We start from the raw sequence: 13,355 nt of genomic DNA, 5'->3' as shown, positions 1-13,355 counted from the left end.
CGTCACCAATAGCATCAATTTCTATCTACTTTACAGTGAATACTTCTCTAAAGAGGTAAAAAAAAATAATAATTGTATACAATAACTGCAACATAGCTATTTAAAAACAAAAAAAGACAGTATACCTGGTCATCCTTTGTAGATATTTTGTTTATAGTACGAAGTAGTTTCTCTTTTGTACGACATTTCTACATTTTTGTGTTTCTTTGTGTATTCGAAAGAAAATGAAAGAGTCACAGTGTGACTAGCTGTAACTGGTGTTTCTCGATGGTGCAAAAATCGGCTCTTCTTGCTTTCAAAGAACGTTGAATTATTGGCCGCATAGGTCGGTGTTGACTGCTCGCATTAGCAGGTGAAAAGTTCATACAGCCCATTCAGCAACACATGTGCCTATGGTATTTATTATTTCTGCTGATGTTTTATCCTTTTCTTGTGTGAGCTTCTATGAAATGTCTATTCCTAATGCATTTGTTGGGTTTTATTTTTTTTATGTATTTGTATCTCTCTTTATTTATTTACATTTTTTTTTGTGCCCAAAACCTCATGAAAGTGAAAGTTTATGCATCAGTTTTATATCTGAATAACATTATGCATACAAAAGCTGTATAGGGTAGGATATGATTAGGTAGCAGTTCATGCGTATATGTGTATTAACAAGTGTAGGCTATTATATGTTACGGTTGAAAAATTGTTCTGTTGCCATTGGCTGGCTCTTATTTTATTGGAACCGTGTTGTATGCATATGTGTACATATTATGTAATTTAAAATGCTACGAGTCAATGAGAAGCACGTTTGAAATATTTGTTTCCCCCTCCCCCTTTCACGCCCGTGGTTTTAAATATCATGAATTTGTCCAAGATACCGTGACAAATTGTTCTCTACTAGCTACTAGTAAATCTCCCCCAAAGAAATGCTGCCTTTTATTTGTGCTAATATGTGGAGTTTGAGACATTTATGTTAGATTCATGGGAGTACTTCTTTTTTCTTTGTTCTTTTTCCTTTTTTTTTTTTTTTAACTAGTACGTTCTCAAAATAAGTTCACAAGGACTTTGACTGTCTTTAGAACGGGTTAATTGTATCTTTCCTCTTTCTTTGATTGATCCGTTCAAGAGAACGACAACCAGTAGTCACGAATGCTTAGCGTTCAATGTACACTTTACTAGCACAAAGAAAAAGCTCAGACTTCACACGTGTCTTACATACATAAAAAGAAAAGGGGCAAAAAAAAAAAACACTTGGAAAAATGCGTACACATTTGTAAAGGGACATGTTTAATGGATCTCGACACTTATCTCATAGCAGGCTGGCAGTGAAAGTCGGTCAGCGTGGTGTATGAGCAGCAGAATAGGGACACAGTTGATACGTGGTAGTCCCCGTAGATTGGCATTCACAGTCAAAAACTGCAAGATTTTTTTTTTTAATAAGAATCCAGCTCCATGAGAGAAGACTAATCTTTATGTTTCAAAAAGTTCACTTTTTTAATCCATGTCTAACTTTTTTTTTTTTTTTTTGATATATGAAATTGAAGTTCATTGTTCATGCAAATTCTCACCAATCAGATGGAGATGTTACTGCGAGAGACGGGGGGAGGAGTATTTTTTATTATTATCATTATTTTTTTTTTCTTGGTAAGTTGGTGATGGGTATATGAACATGTGATACTGTATATTCCAATGACAGTGAAATGTACATTGTACAAGTGATCTTATTTTTATTACTGTCATGTACCACACGATGAAAAAAAAAAAAATAGCATTTTTACTAACGATAGAACGAAACAATACATATCTGTCTGGAGTTTACAGAGTGTGTAGAATACATTAATGTAAATTCTAAACTCATGCAGGTTTGTGTATACTCACATGCCAGAAACGTGCATGTGCATGGTATCGTGTATAGCATCATGTACATACATGTATGTTTATGAACCACCAAAAGTATGGACTAAATATGTGTTTATTTGACATGAAACAACAACAAAAAAAGAAACATACTCAATTAAACCTATCTTATGTTACAACTTTTTTCATATCGGAGATGTGTGCTTTTGTGTCTTGTCTTATGAGTGTGAGAGGTTGTGTTGCAAAAAAAATGTTAGTGATTATGGATATACATCTATAGATTATGGGAATGGGAATATACAGTATGAATTGTCCAACAGAAGGGTTTGAAATGTGAGTGAGGGAGGTTGTCAGTCTGGAGACAAAGTGTATGTGGCACATGGTACATACATGTTTATGTGTGATGTTAGTATTCCTTGTGCATTAAAAGAACCACTTGTGCAGTTTTAAAGACATTCTTAGCACTTAGTTGTGTATGTATATTAATACATATACAAGCATGTATATATGAATATACATATACATGTAATGTACATGTATATACAGTGTACATGTATACATATTTGTAATATACATTGTATGTAATTATATTTATTATATATAGCAGGAGAACAGAAAAATTCCTCCGGAAATATGCTGTACACCCACAGTTAATCTTCTAATACACACATTTTTAGGGCACCTTGCCCTTTGTCAAAATGATTCACAGACCGAGTCATATAAAAGTATTTTTGTTGAAGAATGAGAATAAACAACCATCGTCAACATATTATTTGCTAAAACTTTGTCATAAAAACTCATTGTTATATATATTTAAAAAAAAAGATAATAACTTTTGAATCCAACCTTGTATATTAAAGAAGAAGTGTCTGAAAATGTAATTATGGAGCCATGAAAGTACAACAAGCCAAAACAGAATACAATGTACATGTAAATCAATAGTAATACAAAACCTATTTGGAAATGGATTCAACCTGAAAATAATGAAAATACTGGTAATGATTCCATTCATCTTATGAATGAAAATATAACCAACAATCAAGATATTGCAAGTACAGTTAATCATTATTTTGTTAATATTGGTCCTAAACTGCAAGATCTAAATAATGATGAAGATGAGAATAAAGTCCCTTCAAGATTATCTGAAAATGCCAAATGACAACATGTTTTTAAAGCTGACAACAAATGAAATGATAGCCGTATTTAATAATATGAAGAATGATATCAGCTCTGATATTGATGATTTGGATATCAAGGTTGTAAAATATGTGATTTCATTGATATTATATTGTGTTCGTTAATGTATCGTTTTCAACGAAAGTTAAATACTGGTAATTCTGAGAAAATGAAAGTTACACCCATTCACAAAAGAGGAAAACTAACTGATGTAAACAATTATGATCTCATATCAGTGTTGCTTACATTTTCCATGATATTAGAAACATATATTTATAACAAGATTAATAGAATTAATAGATAAACATAACATTCATTTAAAATTTTTGTTTGGTTTCAGGCAGAGTTATTCAACAGAAGCAGCAATATTACAATCGGACTACAGATGATGAACTATTGAGCAAAAGCTTCGATGTTACAGACCATTTTATTTTGTGACAAAACTTACATTAGTACGGAACAAGAAGCGTCTCATTAGGATTACTGACAAGTTGTCTCTCAAATGGTCCGTTAACATGTGCTCATGGTGTCCCATCAAAACTCAAAGAAATAAAAGTGCGGAGGACCACAAAAGTCTATTCTTGGGCCTCTCCATTATTTTTATCAATAATACACATGATCTGGATTGTATATTATTTGCAGATGACACACGTGTATTGTGCGAAGGCCCAGATCCCCTAACATATTATTTCATCGTATGAATCTTCAGTCTGATAATACACCCTAAGAAAAATAGGTTCTACCTTCGCAACTTTCAGACCGCAACTAAAAAGGCGCAGTTTTGCACCTTTCTGGTCTGAAAGGTGCAAAATGACACCCGTAAAGGTGCTACAATAATCATTGTTCACAGATCGAGGTACAAAGTTTTATCTATTTTTCTTATAGCGTATAAACAACTGGATGTTAGTAAATAATTGATTCTGAATATTAATAAAAATTGATTATACATTTGGAACGAAATCTAAAAGTTATAATAATTTGAATTGATTTACAGAGATGGGGAAATAAAACAAGTTATGATATCAAATCCGGGGGTGTTTTATAAATGCTAAGTTGTCTTGGACTAACCATGTTAAACATAATATACGTTCAATCATATCTAAAACTATCGATGTTCTTATTTTACAAGTTCTCCCAATAAAATTTAAAAGATCTTAGTATTTCTTTGTTTCATCCTACATATGATATTGCAGTTGTTTGAGGCTTTACTGCAAAGAAAAAATATGTTCTTTGCATTCCTAAATTACAGAAGCGTAATGTATTCGTTTGACAACCAAATCCTCGTATTAATCCCCAGTTAACCATCATTTTTTATGTGATGAAATTTTACCTGTTCAAGAATCTATAGCCCTTGAAAGTGTGATGTTTATGTTCAAAGTTTGTAACAACATTCTTCCTGAAGTATTTCAAAATCGATTCACTCTGAATTGTTCCATTCATAATCATAACATTAGGACTGCTCAAATTATCTATACCCCATTAAACCGGATTTTAAAAACACACTCTTTTTCTTAATTCTTTTGTTTTCTTTTTACAATGGTCGTGTTCTTTGGAATATAATATCTCCCCGTCAATTAAAAGCAATAAAACTTTGAGTCTATTCAAAAGACTCGATAATCATATTCCCAAAAAAAAGTACACACACTCCTTTTTGACCAAATGTGCCTGAAGTTACGTGTATATGTAGTATGCAATGTCGCTTTACCTCTATCTTCTCTCTTGATTTTTTTTTTCACCTTTGTTTTATCATGTGAATTGGTTTAATTATTGCTCCGTTTAGATGTAGGCCTAATAGTCCTTTGTGAGGGATTATTTCAAACGGGTGCTGTTCGTTATTCCGAAGGTTCGCTATTCCGAAGGTTCGTTATTCCGAAGGGTCGTTAATCCGAAACACGCAAATTTCCTATACGTAGAGGTTCGTTAATCCGAAAATGTAAAAGGGTTCGTTAATCCGAAAATTTGTGGCGTTATTCCGAAGGTTCGTTACTCCGAAGATTGGTTAATCCGAAAATGAAATTCGGAACAATGAACCTTCGGAATAACGAATCTTAGGAATAAAGAGCCTTCGGAATAACGAACCTTCGGAATAACGAGCTGTAACCATTTCAAACAAGCCGCTGTGTGTGCTTTCTTTATAACCCCTCCATTCAAGATAATCTATATACATTGTAGCATGACCGTTGTATTTTGAATTTTGTAAATGTTAAGTTTTAAAATGGCAATACTGAATGTGTGAATGAATGAATGAATGAATGAATGAATAAATGAGATACTCCTTGATAGACGGTATAGTGTTTTGTACTAAGCGTTGTCACCTGTAAAACACTGATTGAATGGGATGTCACGTAGTTGAGACTGAGCGTTGTCTCATTAAGATCTTTGTCTTCCTAAGCCGCGCCCTCCCATAATACATAATTTTAAGTGTGAGTGTACTTTATATGATGTTGTACCGCGCTTCGTGCTCTGTACTCATTTACATTATGAATATCGAATGTGTGTGCAGGGGCGGATCCAGGAATTCCGTAAAGAGGGGGCGTGTTTACAAAATTAAAGGGGGGCGCACGCACCCCTCCCCCCATTTTTTTCTTTATATTTTGTTTTGTTTCAACAAAAAATAAAGGGGGGGGGGCGTGCGCCGGTTGCGGTCCTCCCTGGATCCGCCCCTGTGTGTGTGTAAGAAAGAGTGTACATAGTGGAGGCTGCTTTGTTTTGAGGAAGTGTTTGGCGTTGAAATTTTCTCTCGTAAAAAAAAAAAAAATAATAAAATTAAAAAAAATAAATCTCGTCGACAGAAACAAAGTGGAAATGAGCTCTCTAAAGACAATAAATTTCAAATTACTGCGATCCTTTCACCGGCTAAATGCTTCCTTGTTTCGAGCAGTATACTCACTCCTGATTTCACCTTTCAGTGCCATATTATAGATGGCATTGTTTGCGAAATTTCACTATCCAGCGAGGCATGATACTTGGCACTCATAAGTACTAGTAGCATGGAAAACCCAAGATAGAAGTTCTGGCTTGACAAACACAACATGACATCTCGACAGATTCCATACGGTACGTATACACTGTACATCAATCATGAGTATATTATTGATTTCAAAACGTTGTTCTATACTATAATTCAACTACTTATAGCCGCTTTCGAATCGCCTATAGTCCTATAGATCATCAATAAACTGGCGGTTGCTGCATAAAGAAGAACTCCGCCTTGTCGTGGAGGTGTCGATGCTGTGATAATGCACTTTAACCAGGCACTTTAGTGAAATAACTTTCAAAGGATATGATTAGAAGCAAATGGTTTCAATCTCAAGAGACGGGAAAGTAAAAGATATACGTGAAGTGGGTAGACGTGAGATACAAAAGTTGTACTATTTTTGTTTTGAATATTAAGGCTGATAAAGAATAAGAATGCAAGACAATTCATGGCGGAGTATTTTGATCTATCAACGTATAACATTAAAGGGGCCTAGTGTTGCTATCAGTGTATCAAACATGTATAAGAAACTAATGTCAGTGATATAATTGCGGTTGTCCGCATGAAAATGTGTCCACATTACTGTGTATGTCTACTTTTTGTGTTGTATACCTTGGTAAAGTCAGACTGTATTTCCTCTTTAATTTCTGGTAGAACGACATTGTAAACACATAAGCAATTAATTTCATCCTCATTCAGCATGTTGGTTGCAAATCTAAATTCAGCATGTTGGTTGCAAATCTAAACTACACTGGTATATGATAGGTTGGGAGGAGATACATCCATTTAACAATGATATTTTTTTTTTTTCACTCGATATCAGTCCATAAAACCACAGAAATCCGGGTTTTCGAAAGTTTTCCTTTCCAAGCAATAATTCATATTTTTCTTTGTTGCAACACGGGTTATTGTGCCTCCTCGATCCCCCTCCCCCCTCCCCCAAAGGGTGCTGGTGGCATAATTGTTTTTCGGATTCAGTTTTCCTTAATGGTTCGTCCCGTCCAGAGCTAGTTGTGAGATTTTGTTTCCTTCTTAAGGATAACATCATTATATACAGATCGAACGTGCAACTATTCATTATATCACTGCCTCTTATTACCAGGAAATAGACCCATTTATCTAGCTCAAGTATACTCAGCAGCGCCGATCAGGGAAATGGCCTATACGGTTTCCGAACTACAAAGAAATCTCCGTACTGATATGATTGTATAATATTATCACGTAGTAAAACTCATCGACATCGAAGGCAGACATGTTAGGCCTATTACTATCATATTATGTTTAAATTATATACACGATTGCCCCTCCAGTACAAATTTTCTCGAATTTGCTAATGCTCACAATAAAAGCAACAATTTTGTTTAAGTTTCTCGACTCTTAGTCATTTTATCTGTTTGGTTAGACAGTAAAAGACCATGGTTGTATGCATTGTGCTGTAACGCTTTGGTTGTGAGCAACATCAATTTGTTCGTTTTTGTATACAATCACTGGTCCAGTATATACCTGGCGTAAAACACTGCGACTTCCACGTAGGATGATTCAGTCAAGCTGATCACTTATGATTATGACACACGACGAAAATAATTTTTTTTAGATGTGGTGAACAAACAGTGAAAAACAAACAAAATGATAGAATATCTGCAATTCTGTATTCCTCCCCTCTTATCAACATCATTATCCTCATGGTAATCATTGGGTTCTCAGCGAAAATAACGCCTAAAAATCTTGAAACGCAGTGAAAGGTGTGATGAATCTTTATTCATCATTTTTATCTCCTGCGTCACATAGTATTATCATGATATTTTTTTTCTCCCAAGCGATGAATTTAAACTAGTAGAAACTGTACTTTTCAAGAGGATCATTATTTTTCATTATTTTATTCTATGTAGGCACGCGAAAAAACTGACAAGCACACTTTTTTTGTTTTTCAATGATATTTTATTGATTTCATTCAAATCATTCATAAATCAACCCATTCTGGGTGTAACATGAACATAAAAACAGTACAAATGCCATTCAAAAGACAAATCCATTACCAACTTATACTGCCAATCATCTCCCTTAACATAACAACTCGATTATAAATCAATCCTACTGACCATTTCTTCACGAGAAAGAATTGACATGTATACAAAAAAATATATCTTTGACTATGGCATATACTTATACTGCCAATCATCTTTCTTCAACATAACAACTCGATTATTAATCGAGTATATAAGGGTATATATACAAGGGTATATACATAAAAAACAACAAAAATACGTTATACTTACAAAACTAGAATGAAATAATTTCATTGAAAATCAAATCCCCATCCCCACCAACCCCGATGCACTCAAACCTATCCCACACCCCCACCACAACCCCAAACACATACATCCACAACCACCACACACATACACCCCACCACACCTACACACCAAACACCAAAACACACATACACAAATACACCCGACACACAAACACACCCGAAGCGATACCACCTTCCTTCCTAATGAAAACGACTTCCAAATGTTGATTGATGATACGTATAACGTGTAATGGGCCGTATGCAGAAAAGCATCGTCCGCCCGCACCCAAATTCCGCTCCAAAATACACATTCAAATTCATCAAACAAAACTCATCAAACTCCTAACTGCTGATAGTTAATCCTATAACCTTTATGCCAACAAAAACTTACCCCTCCCCGCGCGCGGCCAATGACACATTATATTGCCTTCACCACTGATAACTTCACTATACTGAAAAAAAAAAGAAAAGAAAAAGAAAACAAAACAATACTTAAGCTCTCGTTTCAGAAACATTTTCCCATTTCAGGTGTCGAGGTCGTCGAGAGGAATCGACACTATCAAACTTGGGCAAAAACGTCCCGTGTCCAAGGACGAAAGCGTTAATTATCAAAGCAGGAATCGAACTCGGGGTTAGATTCCTTATTCTGAAGGTTCGTTGTTCCCAAGGTTCATCCGAAAATTATTAATAAAAGGTTCGTTCGTTATTCTGAAGGTTCGTAAATCCGAAAAAGAAATAAAATTCGTAATTCGGATCATGGTACGGTAATGCGCATCTTCTTCTCTCTTTTCGGATTGACGAGCTTTCGGTATAGTAAACGACCTTTTAATCCATTTTTGGATCATCTAACTTTCGGAACAACAAGCATTATTTTTTGTCGGATTATAATCATAAGGAACCTTCCAAAAAAAAATGTCTAATAACCTTCGGAATATAAACCTCACAAATGTTCGGATTAACGAACCCTTTTTCATTTTTGGATTGATGATCCTCCGGAATAACGAACCTTATACTGTTTGTTATTCTGAGGGTTCATTTTCCGAAGGTTCATTCATAATAATTCGAAAATGAAGTAAGGTTCGTTACAGTAGACCTATCCCGAAGGTTCGTTAATCCGAAAACGAAATAAGCTCCGTTACTCTGACGCGCCTTAATTTAGCACTACACCATTGGAACAATTTCTCTTTCGTTCTTTTTTTCATTACAAGGAACTTAAGTTATTATAATAGAATCATAATAAAAAGTAACTCATGTGGGTCGATTAATCGTATAATGATCGAATATTGCCTCTGTGGAGTTGCGGCAGTCCGTTTTGCAAACGTATAGAGGTGCCTATATTATGCAGGCCTATCCAATATATTCCTTGGAGACAATCTCTCTTTGCTTGTTGAAATAGGACAAGGTAAAATACAGTAGCTCCTTTTTTTTTTTTATTGTATGTAATTAGTTTGCAACATCGACTTTCCCCGTTGGCCACTCCCCTGTCCACACTATGACGTATGACAGGGGCTGTCCCCCTTTTGACCCCGTTTTTTCGCCCTTGGCCTTTTTGGAGAACGAGATTCCAGCCTGCGCTACCTCAAAATGACATAAATGGCATTCTGTGATAACTCCTTTGAGTCCCATATGAGCTCATGGAATGCCGATTAGACAGAACGAATTTTACAGCGTATGGCGCAAATACTCGCTGACAAAAATCTTCCATGCTTCTCACACAACGCTGCCTGTGGTATTTCACTGTACGGAGATGTGGATGCGTGTGCGGCGGCGGTGGTGTGCTAGCAGCAGTGGCCACTTGTTATGATTTGTAGCAAGAGATTGGTATGCATCCGATTCACACAGCTGAACTCGCAATACACAAACTCAGTTTCGGAAACAACTTCCGCATGTTGTGTAGGCACTTCCACCGTTTCGTTTGGGGGAAGCACTTCTGAAAAACGCCCATGGTATTTTGAAAACACAACATTCTCCGTGGAGGGAATTTCTGGAGTATTTTCTTTCGTTCGTCTCATTGTTCCGATAAACCAACCCAAACGTATGCCACGCTCTGTGGAAAATTAGTAGTAGGGTTTTTCTTTCATTTGGTGGAGAACTGTCAACATCATCACCAAAATGAGTTCTACCACGGGCGAAGTACCACCGGAAATAGTCGGTAAGTTATCAGTGTGTAAAGGTGTCGCATCGCCTCGCCTGTCACCGACCTAACACGTTATTACATTATTTATACTGGGCAAGTCCGCAGAGGTTTGAAGCGATGTGCAACTTTAGGACTGCCACTGTATTCCAAATTTAGCAAAATTTGCGAATGTGAAGAAACAAAACACAATGCCAGATGTCCAGGGTCCTTTTTCCTGTTGCGCTGGTGTAGTGTGCCATTTGCTAGATCGTGCCTGGAATGATGCAGGCATTCTTGATCGTATAGCCCATGTTGATGGCCAAGGCATTGATTGGGGAAGAGTGATGTGGAAGTAAATTTACTAGGATTGTAGGAATAGATAACATTTGTACGTGTACAAGAGGGGGAAAGAAGACAGGGTGATTTGCCTCGCTTTGAAGATTGGGTACGGGTGGGGGGCTTTGTTAGCCTAAGATTTATACAGCAAATGTACCAGAGATGTACCATGTCCATAATCATACCCTTTCATGTTATCCTTTCTGATATCCATGCAGTCCAGAGGCTGTAAATTTATGTTACTGTACGAGCTGAAATTTTCGCGGTGGTTTTATTTTCGCGAATCGCCTTTGAATCGCGAAAATAACAACACGCGAAAATAACAACGCGCAAATAAGTAAGTTCAGTTAGACCCTCGCAACCGCGAAATTAACAACACGCGAAAATGTCCTCGAAGGACCAATTCGCGAAAATATCTGTACGCGAAAATTTCAGCTCGTACAGTAACAACGACATCTGAGATTATGACGATGAATCTGAACACTTATTTTTGTTGATGACACATTTTGTTTGCGATGCATCATGCCATTGACTACATCTACAGCAGGCTAGTGAGTGTTTTTATACTGACTTAACATTTCGATGCAATGCTTATCCAATCCTGATTGAAGACCTATCTGTGAGCCACGCTCGTCAATCTCCGACATAAATGGAGGGAGGAAAAGAAGAAGATGTGACATGTTGGTGTTTTTTTTTTTCTTTTTTTTCAGAGCCAAATTAATATGGACAAGAGCTATTAAAGCTTCGGACATACACTGTCACTGTGATACCTTACGTGCAAACAAATGCATACTAATATGTGAGACAAAGTAGACTGACAAAAATGCCCAAAAAGATTGATTATGCTTTCTATTAAAATGAGGATAGAATAGGCGTACTCAATAAGTGTCAATATAAGTTAGGAATATAATGTTGGATAAATTTATGGTGAGATAGACCATTCTTTGCTTTCTTTGTAGTTTGAGCTGCTGATGATACAAAATGAAATCTTTCCTAAAATACACATGGGGGGGGGGGGAACTACACTGTAGGGCCTAGACCTAACGTTACAGCTTTATCAGTTCAAAAAACAGCAGGTAAATAATACGGTCAACTTTATCCCCAATGAATTCAATTGTTGGTGTATCCTGTAACAATTTGCAGGAAGTACAGGGACAGAATATCACTAGTCGACAAAAAAGAAAGCTCCATCTGGCCTCTAAAGGAAGGGCTCTGTAATTGTCATAGCTTTGCGAACTAATCAATTCCTGATAGAAGGGAAGAGATTGCATACGTTTTCATTTAAAATAAAAAGAAACACAACAACACAATGTTCCGTTGCTAATATTTCGGGTATAGAATGCACTATTTTTAGATGATTTAAAAGCAGTTCTACAATGCTGAAGGTCATTGTGGACATGTACTGTTATTGTACAGTCAAACCTGTCTGTAGCGGCCACCCAAGGAAGATGAAAAAGTGGCCGTTGTAGACAGGTGGCCGCTATATATAGACAGGGTCGTTAACATAAATTGTCTCTTGGGGGGGGGGGGGAATTGTGTTTAGTGGTCCCATACAATTGTATAATGGCAGGTGGTCTCTAAATATATTGTCAGTGGGCGCTATAAAGCTTTGACTGTATTACAGACATTGTACATTAATGATTTTACTTGTATGGGGCCAAACTTGCCGTCATTTTCAAATCATTGCATACAGAATTTGTCTACGTATATCACATAGTGAAGACTATCACATAGTGAAATTCCTTGGTGAAATTGATTGTAGGGTTTCTAAATTGTACTAAACGAAATATGTTAAAAGAGTGTTATGCTAGCTCTGCAGGGTAGATCAAATTAAGAATCCAGACACTACAATTTGTGAAGCGTTATTTCAATTTATAAGTTGTTTCATAGTACTTTACATCAATATACAACAAAAGAAAATGACATTTTATTGTTGATTAAACTTCAGAACAAACAGTAGAGTTTTGAGATGTTTCTTGAAAACCTCAGAGAAGGGGACAGATGAATTTATTAAATCTTGGAACAAGAACAAAGACGGGGACACGTAGACTTTAATATGTGGAAGGATGAGAGAGTTAATGGGAATCTGGAGCATTATTTTGGATTACATTTCCTCAGAAAGCAACTGTCAGGATGTATTGCTTGACTGGGAGCCAATGCAATTCTCTTTTTTCTTTCTTTCTTTTTTTTTTGTGGCAAAGCAAACATTTAAATTCATGAAATTCTCCGTCGAGATGTTTTCATTGCAAACATTGTACATTGTACAGCTTTGTACATCCATGGGCCTTGAAGAGCAACACTGACGTGTTATACACTGTCCACATTCTTCTTCTTCTTCCGATTAAGTCTGTCTCCTTCAATAGACTGAATATTCTTGCAGACTGTGCTATTTACATTATAGTACAATTTATTTACGGATATTTACAAGCACTATATAAAATTTGACGAAAATAACTAGCCACTGTGATCAACCATTAGACAGTTTCGAAATAATCCCACAGATGGCGCTGAAACAATTTCAGACGACAGGGAATTCCAGTTCCTTACATAAGTCACAAAATACTGAGAATGCATGCATGTCAATGTTTAACCAGTTGAAGACAAGTCCCCAGTAT

This window comes from Diadema setosum, chromosome 9 (genome assembly GCF_964275005.1).
Source record: "Diadema setosum chromosome 9, eeDiaSeto1, whole genome shotgun sequence".
NCBI classification, from domain to species: domain Eukaryota; kingdom Metazoa; phylum Echinodermata; class Echinoidea; order Diadematoida; family Diadematidae; genus Diadema; species Diadema setosum.
The sequence above is the reverse complement of the archived record's forward strand: the minus strand, read 5'-3'. Positions refer to the sequence as shown.